Genomic DNA, 7,524 nt, shown 5'->3' with positions numbered 1-7,524 from the left:
CCCCCCCCCCCCCCGCATCCCAACAGCCCCCCAGGGCGGCTAGAGCAGGATTTTTGCCTGGATTTATCCCGCTCTGGAACAGTCAAAGCTTGCACCACTCTCCTGATCCTCTCCCTCCCGCATGGCCTGCCCTAGCCCAGAGCCTATATATGATGTCTGGAGGAATTGAAATAATAAAATGTTTTTACCTGCCAGTGGAGCAGGCAGCAAACCATTTTTTTTTCCCCACCCCCACCAGCCATGCGACCCCCAGGGCGGCTAGAGCAGGATTTTTGCCTGGATTTATCCCGCTCTGGAACAAGTCAAAGCTGCACCACTCTCCTGATCCTCTCCCTCCCGCATGGCCTGCCCTAGCCCAGAGCCTATATATGATGTCTGGAGGAATTGAAATAATAAAATGTTTTTACCTGCCAGTGGAGCAGGCAGCAACCCCTTTGTCCCTGTACCCCGCTCCCAGCCGTCGCCGGCATGCCGTGCCCTGGAGGCGATGCTGTGTGCCCACTGGAGCCTGGTCCCGTCCCACAAAGCAGAGGCACCGGTAGTGTGACCCAAATGCCTGCCCCGAGAGCAGCTTTGGGCTGTGTCCTGTGGTTGCCTGCTCCTGCCGCTCAGCCCTGAGGCTTCCCCACTGCACCAGTCCCTCCTCTTCCCTTTCCTGCCCCAAAGGGTGCCCCAAGCCCTGGAGTGCCCTGGTGAGGGGCCCACAGACCCCTGGCCACAGCTCACGCCGCAGCCCGGCTCTGATGGCCACCCTGCTAAAGCCCCCCGCCGTGGCAAAAGCACTGGGTGTTGGCATTAGGAATAGTCCCCTGGCTCTCGAGCCTTGCAAAATCCTTCTCATCAACTCCAAATGCTGAAGGAGAGGTTTACCATGGGGTAAATCGGGGTGCAGCGTGACTGCCGCCAGCACCCCGTGCACACACCGCTCCTACCTCCTCACGCCTCTCCCTGCGCAAGTGGTCGGCATGTGCACCTCAGTGCTTTCTCCCAGGCTGCTGAACGCCTGACCTGCTGCTAGAGGTGGGTTCTGCAGCCTCTGCCAGCGGGGTGTCCGGAGGGATGGACACCTCCGGGCACAGAGGCACCCCAGTCGGCCCTCGGGCACTTCTCTGTTGCACTTTCTTTTAAAACCATGATGTTTTTCAATGGAAATGGAGTCACTTTCACCAGCAACTCTTAACTCTTCACAGGTGAACCAGGAAGCGATGACGGAGTATTTGGGTTCGTGGTCATGCCCTGAAGGTCTCACACGCTGCAAAGCAGCACCCGGCATCTCCCCCTCCAAACAACCACCCAGCTGGGATATGGCGCAGGATGGATTAGGCAGAGGTATAACTCCAAAATCCAGAACTGGGTGAAGCGGGAGAGGGTGTCTAAGGACAAGGAGAGGAAGCTGCTTTGAAGTGTATCAGGATGTTGATCTCGATGTCAAAAACCCTAGTTCACTTTTTTAATGAAGCGGCTCCCCCCTTTGAAGTGGATCCTCCTTGTGCTGCGCCGGGCTGTGGCTCAGGGAGATCCTGCACAGACTTCACCCTTCTCAGACGTTAATTTTTCTCATGTGATTTGCCTGAAAAAAACTCCGTGTTGCAGCAAACGGGATGAGACAGAAGTGAAGACTCGGGGAGGAGAGCAGCCAAGCTGCCTTCGGACCCGCCGGGCAGAGGATGGGGTCAGGCGGCATTTTTTAAGGCAGCCCTGAATCAGAGCACATCTGGGGCCTGAGACTGAACTTCGGTTGAAGGCAGGGTGCAGGGAGATGCTCAGTGTCTGGGAGCACTTGGCAGCTCCCCACAGCGGGGACTGCACCCCAATCCTCGGGGTGTACTAACGCTTATGGGGTCCCTCGAGAGGAGCTGGGTGTTGCTCCAGGTCGCCCCCCCAAACAGGGAGGAAGCCTCCAGCTCAGATTATCCATCTTCCCCGCAGGAGACGCCTTCATTAGTTAATTAGAACAACAATCCTCATGGGCTCGTCTGGGATTTGTAGCTGTGCTGGCAGGAGATTTGCTGACTGCAGGCAAGCCCTGGGGCAAAGCTCTTCGGGAGGATGCAGTGCCCAGACCCCGCCGGGACTTACCTCCCCTCCTGCTGAGCCGGGAGCCTCTGGATTGCACTTGTTCAAAGCCCATTAAATTTTAGCCAGAATACTCCCCCTCAAAATGTGGAGCCCTGGGTTTTAGCCCTGGAGGTAGTGAAGCATCTTTATATAAAGTAAGAATAAACTGTAATATTCCCCTTGGTGTAGGCACCACTCACACTCCAACACGAAGATTCAATGTGATTTCTTTAATACAGCTTCCAGTGAGGGCACTGTTCATACATAACAACATATTGCTTAGCGCTTGGTTCTCTCAAGGGAAGTTTTAGTGGTGGTCTTTGAGTGGGGGGAAATCGAGGGCAGAGGGCACTGTTCATACATAACAACATATTGCTTAGCGCTCTCAAGGGAAGTTTTAGTGGTGGTATTTGAGTGGGGGGAAATGTTTTTTATGAGAAAACTTTAATCTGCAAGCCATAAAGGGAACAGTGGCTTTGCATCCCATGGAAAATGTTCTCAGCCTCTGCTAACATGGTTTTATCTTCCTCTGCAGGCTTGCTTCTTAAGATAAATTTATCCAGGATTGCATTTGGTGTAACAGTTTGATTTCTGTTGGTGCAAGGCTGATTTCTCATGGGAGTAACTGCCTTAATTTCCTACCACTTGACAGCAAGCACAGCTGCACTTTGTACTTGTAGACTTTGTTCTCGCAATCGCAGCCCGCAGGAGATCCTTACCCTGCTCGCTGGCCACGACGCACCAAGGCTGCTCCTTCAGCAGCATCCCTCTGTGTTGATATATGGGCCCTGGATGTCTGCTCCAGGGCTAGAAACACTTGACTTTCTTGTCCTAACACAAAAGGCAAAGGCTTGCAGGACACACAGGTCCTACCCCCAGATTCATCTGAAGGAGGTAGGTCCAGGTCGCAGCACTCTGGTGCACCCCTGGACACCCTCAAAGTCTCATTGCTACAGCAATGCCTCAAAGTTGGCATTGCAAAATTATTTGCAATTTTACGCTGTTGCCAAGATCTTCCTCTAAGCCTTTTTGGGGGTTGTTTTGCTCTGGTTTTCCATGTAACTTCACCCCCTTTCCCATGCTCTTCATTTTGGCACAGCTCCTCTCCTTGAGGAATGACCTTTCCCACCCGTTTGCCTGCTCCGCTCTGCTCCTCAGCCACGCTGGCCCTGCAAATCTCGTTAAAGGATGCATTCATTTACTGGAAGTCTCCAGCATGCTGCTCTGAGCAATTCTCATGCTGTCTGCAGGTGCTTTGCCCTCCTGGCTGCTCTGTTAATTTCTTTTAGCAAGCTCCCTGATTTCAATGCAGTTCCCTTGATGAAGTTAAGCACAACTCAAGTGGCTTTTCTCCTCAGTAGAGCAGCTCTTCAACAGCCCTCTTCCAAATTGCCAGGGATAAAGTCCTGAGTCCGGCCCCCCGCAGGGTCCCCCAGCAGCCTCTCCAAGAAAGTCAATTACCAGTGGCTAAAAATTGCGGTGCTTTGCATCACCACCACATTTGCCTGGTCTCCCATGTCACAGTGTCCCCCTTCCCTGTCCGCTGCTCCCCTCCAGCCACGCGACCGTGGCAGCTGCTGTTTGCCCCTTGACACAGTCTCCCTGCGATGCTCCGGTCCCTGTGGGTACAGCTAAGCCATTTGTCCCTCGCCTCCATGGCCCCTGCACCCATAACCTCATGCAAAACCAGGCATGCCCTGCCATCCTGCTGCTTTCTCACACCTTCAGGTGTTGTGGCACAGCTGCTGGGGCTGCGATGCTCCGGTCCCTGTGGGTACAGCTAAGCCATTTGTCCCTCGCCTCCATGGCCCCTGCACCCATAACCTCATGCAAAACCAGGCATGCCCTGCCATCCTGCTGCTTTCTCACACCTTCAGGTGTTGTGGCACAGGGTGCTGCTGGGGCAATGCTGGTTCCTGATGCCCCGGGTCCATCTCCAAGCCCTTTGTCCCTGCTCTGGGCTGGCTTTGTCGTGCTCAGCTCTGTCCCTGTTGCATGGGACAGGTACCCACGGCATGGTGCTGCCCTGGAGCAGGGACCTGGAGAGTTGCCCCGTGGCAGGAGCAATGCAGGAGCATGCACTGGGGCTGGGCTTGCTCCGTCTGTAGCTCTACCTCCCGCTTGTGGGTGCCTGACTCCCACCTGACCCTCGCCCAGCACCCTGCAGACCGGGGCTGAAGCTTTGAGGGGTCCCTGACATGGGACGAGGGCTGGGGATGGTGGCAGGAGTATAAGACACAGGGCTAGGGGATGGGGGAGAAGGAGGGATGAGCAAGCAGGCACTGCATGGGATGCTCCAGGGGAAACGGGGTCCCTTTGCATGCTCAGAGCTGCTCCCCCCAGGCTGGCCGTGGCAGAGCCATTGTCTGTGGGGCTGAGGGACGTCCAGGGACAGAGCAGGGCAGGCGGCTCCAGTGCCTGTGATCTGTGTGGCAGTGCCAGCTGTGGGTGATGGATGGGTCTGCGCAGGGAGGGCCGTCAGGGCTTGCTACTCTGATGAGAAAATCATCGAGTGGCTGCAGGGTGCGCTGGGCAAATTGCGAAAGAAGAGAGCAGCCGGGTCATTCTCCCAGCCTTTCATCATCCCCAGAGCGGCACGGTGACAGCCGTGGCCAGCCAGGGAGCAAGCTCTGGCTGCACCCACGGCAGGATTTACGTCGACTGTGGTGAAAAGGCTTCATTTCGCTGGGGCCTGGCAGCAGAGCCAGCAGGAGGGGGCCGAGGACCTGCCAGGGCAGCAGTGGGGGATCTGCTGCCTCTGGCCATGGGGTTTCATGAGTATGCAGGGAGAAAATGCCAAGGTGGGGACAGAGCAGGGTTGCACATCCCTCCCTACACACCTGTCCCTGCACCCTGCAGAGATAATGCCATGCTTGGGGACCACCAACCCCCAGGCGACCAAGCTGGTGCCACCAACAGCCACCCTGCCACCTGCACCTCGCAGCCCCTGGGGCCAGCAAGGGCCAAGGCACTCTCCTGCACCCAGAGAGACCCCAAAGGCTGGGACCTCTCACCAGCCCCTACTCGCTGCTTCCCGCTTGGGCGTGCGTGGGCAGGGAGAGGAAGAGAGATGACGGGTCCTGCCTGCGCGCACGCAGCCCGCTGCAGGGCTCAATAATTCAGGCCTGACACATTAAAGTTGCATGGCGTGCAATTGCCGTCTGCAACGACAGACTGCGTCAGGGCTGCTGTCTGGTGAGTCTGGCCCAGCAGACAGGGGCAGGCAGTGGCGGGAGGGCCCAGCAGCCCCTCAGGGAGGGCAGGCTGCCGGCAATGGGCAGAGCATCCCTGCAGTTGGAGTTAGGGGTGGGAGGATGTTGTGGGAGGAAGCATGGTCTCGGCCTTTGGGACACGCATTTCCAGGGAGCATGTGTCGGAGCAGGGAATGCCGGCCCAATGGCACTGATAGCCGAGCAGGCAGGATGGGGCTGGGACGCAGGAGGCTGAGCTGGGGCGATGCTGTTCCCCAGGGCCACCCCCTTCTCCTGCACCACTTGTGTCCCCTGCAGCCTCCCTGGCAGGACAGAGGCCATGAAGGCTTGTGCTGCCCCAGGCACCCAGCCAAAGCCCTCCCCAGCTGTGTCTGTCCCCATGTCCCTACAGCCACCTGCCCTGGTGGGGCTTGAACCCCCCCATCCCTCCCCAACCAAGGAAGCAAAACTCTTCATCAGCTGTTCGGGGAGTCAGTTGCCATGGGGATGTCAGATGTACCTGGTTGTTATAGGGACACTGTTGCCATGGTTATGCGGTTGCTGTGCCTGGCAGAGGCAGGGACGGAGCATCAGGAAGGCTGTTTACACTGGGGGCGGTGGGAGTCGCAGAGACCCCAACTTTCTGAGCGGGGGGGAAAGCAGAGTCCAGCCTTTCCCCCAGGCACATCCCCACAGAGCCAAGGCTGGAGACCATGGGGAGTGCACTGGCAAAGCTCACCCAGCCCCACAGGGATGGACAGGCCGGTGCTCTTGACCCCGCAGTGGAGGTGGCTGAGGAGATACGGAGTCTCCCATGGGGTGTCCCAGCATGCTCCCAGTCAGGCTTGGTGGGAGAGACGGTGCCGCACACCCTGTGCTGGGTGTCCCACAGGAGAGAGTGGCTTCTCCATGCTTGGTGCCAGGAGCACTGAGCAAAAACCTTTCAGTCCTACAAGACTGCATGTCCTGTACCTGCACCGCACCACAATGCCCCCCGAGCTGTGCCAGCCTCCTGGGCAGAGGGACGGGTTTCTGTCCCGCTGGGGCTGGGGGGTGAAGTAAGGAGGGGGATTCCCAGCTCTCAGCAGGCAGCCTACGGACCCCAGGGGACGAGCTGGACTGGCAAGAGAGTGCCTGGATCCCCTCCAGCACTGCTTGGCTGAGCTCCCTCCCCGGCAGCACGGTCAGCTGCTTGGCCTGTCCTTGAGATGAAAAATGCAGTCGCAATTTTAATTAAAACGAGAGGGAGCGCTGAGCCACCCTGGCAGCCCAGAGAAGTGGAGTCCAGCAGAGCCGGTGCATGGCTCCTTTTGGGTTCCCTGGGCAGCTCTGCCGGCTAAAACCCCTGCCTGCCTCTGCCAGGACCCCGTGGGGGTCCAGACTTGCATGTGCCACCCATGGTGTCTGCCGTAGCGCAGGCCAGGGGCTGCGCAGCTGCTTGCAAGGGGAATGCACATCCCGCCACATGCTTGCTAGGCTCTGTTATTGTAGGGTCTACACAAACTTGGCAAGCAGCAGGTTTGCACTTCAGCCCTACAGCAGTGAGCCGGGGGATGAGGGAGGGGTAAAGATGCTGCATGGAGCACTGATATCTCCATGAAATCAGGGTGCATTTGTGCAGGACTACTCGCCGGGCTGGTGCGCACACCGGGGCAGCACGAGCTCGGTGCTCGGTGTGCACCACACTCCAGCGTGTTGCTGATGCGAAAGCTAAAGCTGAGCTCCTCGTTCTCTGGGAGCTGCTACTGCCGGGGGGATGTGATTGGACTTGGTGAAGTGAGTAACATTTTTAATTTAAAAATTAATCCTTAATCAGCTGCCTGGCTGGACCAGACAGGGCATTTTGTGTGGCAGAGAAAGGGCTGGGGGGTGAGCTCTCGGGGGAAGGAGGGCGGCAGGTGCAGGTCCCCCATCCCCCTTGCACAGCGCCAGGGGCTCCTGCCCAGCCACCCCGGGCTGCCCGGCCCACCTCCACACCAGGCTGGCTCCCCACGGCCATCACCCCCTGCAAGGCCCAGAGATGCGGGCAGCAAAGCCCTGAACCCACCACCGCTGTCCTGGCCCTTGCCAGCTTGCCCCTCCTTCTGATCTGCCTACGCAGTCCCGGGTGTCCCCTCCAGCCACCCCCAGACAGGGCATTTTGTGTGGCAGAGAAAGGGCTGGGGGGTGAGCTCTCGGGGGAAGGAGGGCGGCAGGTGCAGGTCCCAGGTCCCCCATCCCCCTTGCCAGGGGCTCCTGCCCAGCCACCCCGGGCTGCCCGGCACCCCTCCACACC

This window comes from Aptenodytes forsteri, unplaced genomic scaffold (genome assembly GCF_000699145.1).
Source record: "Aptenodytes forsteri isolate BGI_AS27 unplaced genomic scaffold, ASM69914v1 Scaffold120, whole genome shotgun sequence".
In the NCBI taxonomy this organism is placed as follows: domain Eukaryota; kingdom Metazoa; phylum Chordata; class Aves; order Sphenisciformes; family Spheniscidae; genus Aptenodytes; species Aptenodytes forsteri.
Note: the sequence above shows the minus strand (reverse complement) of the source record.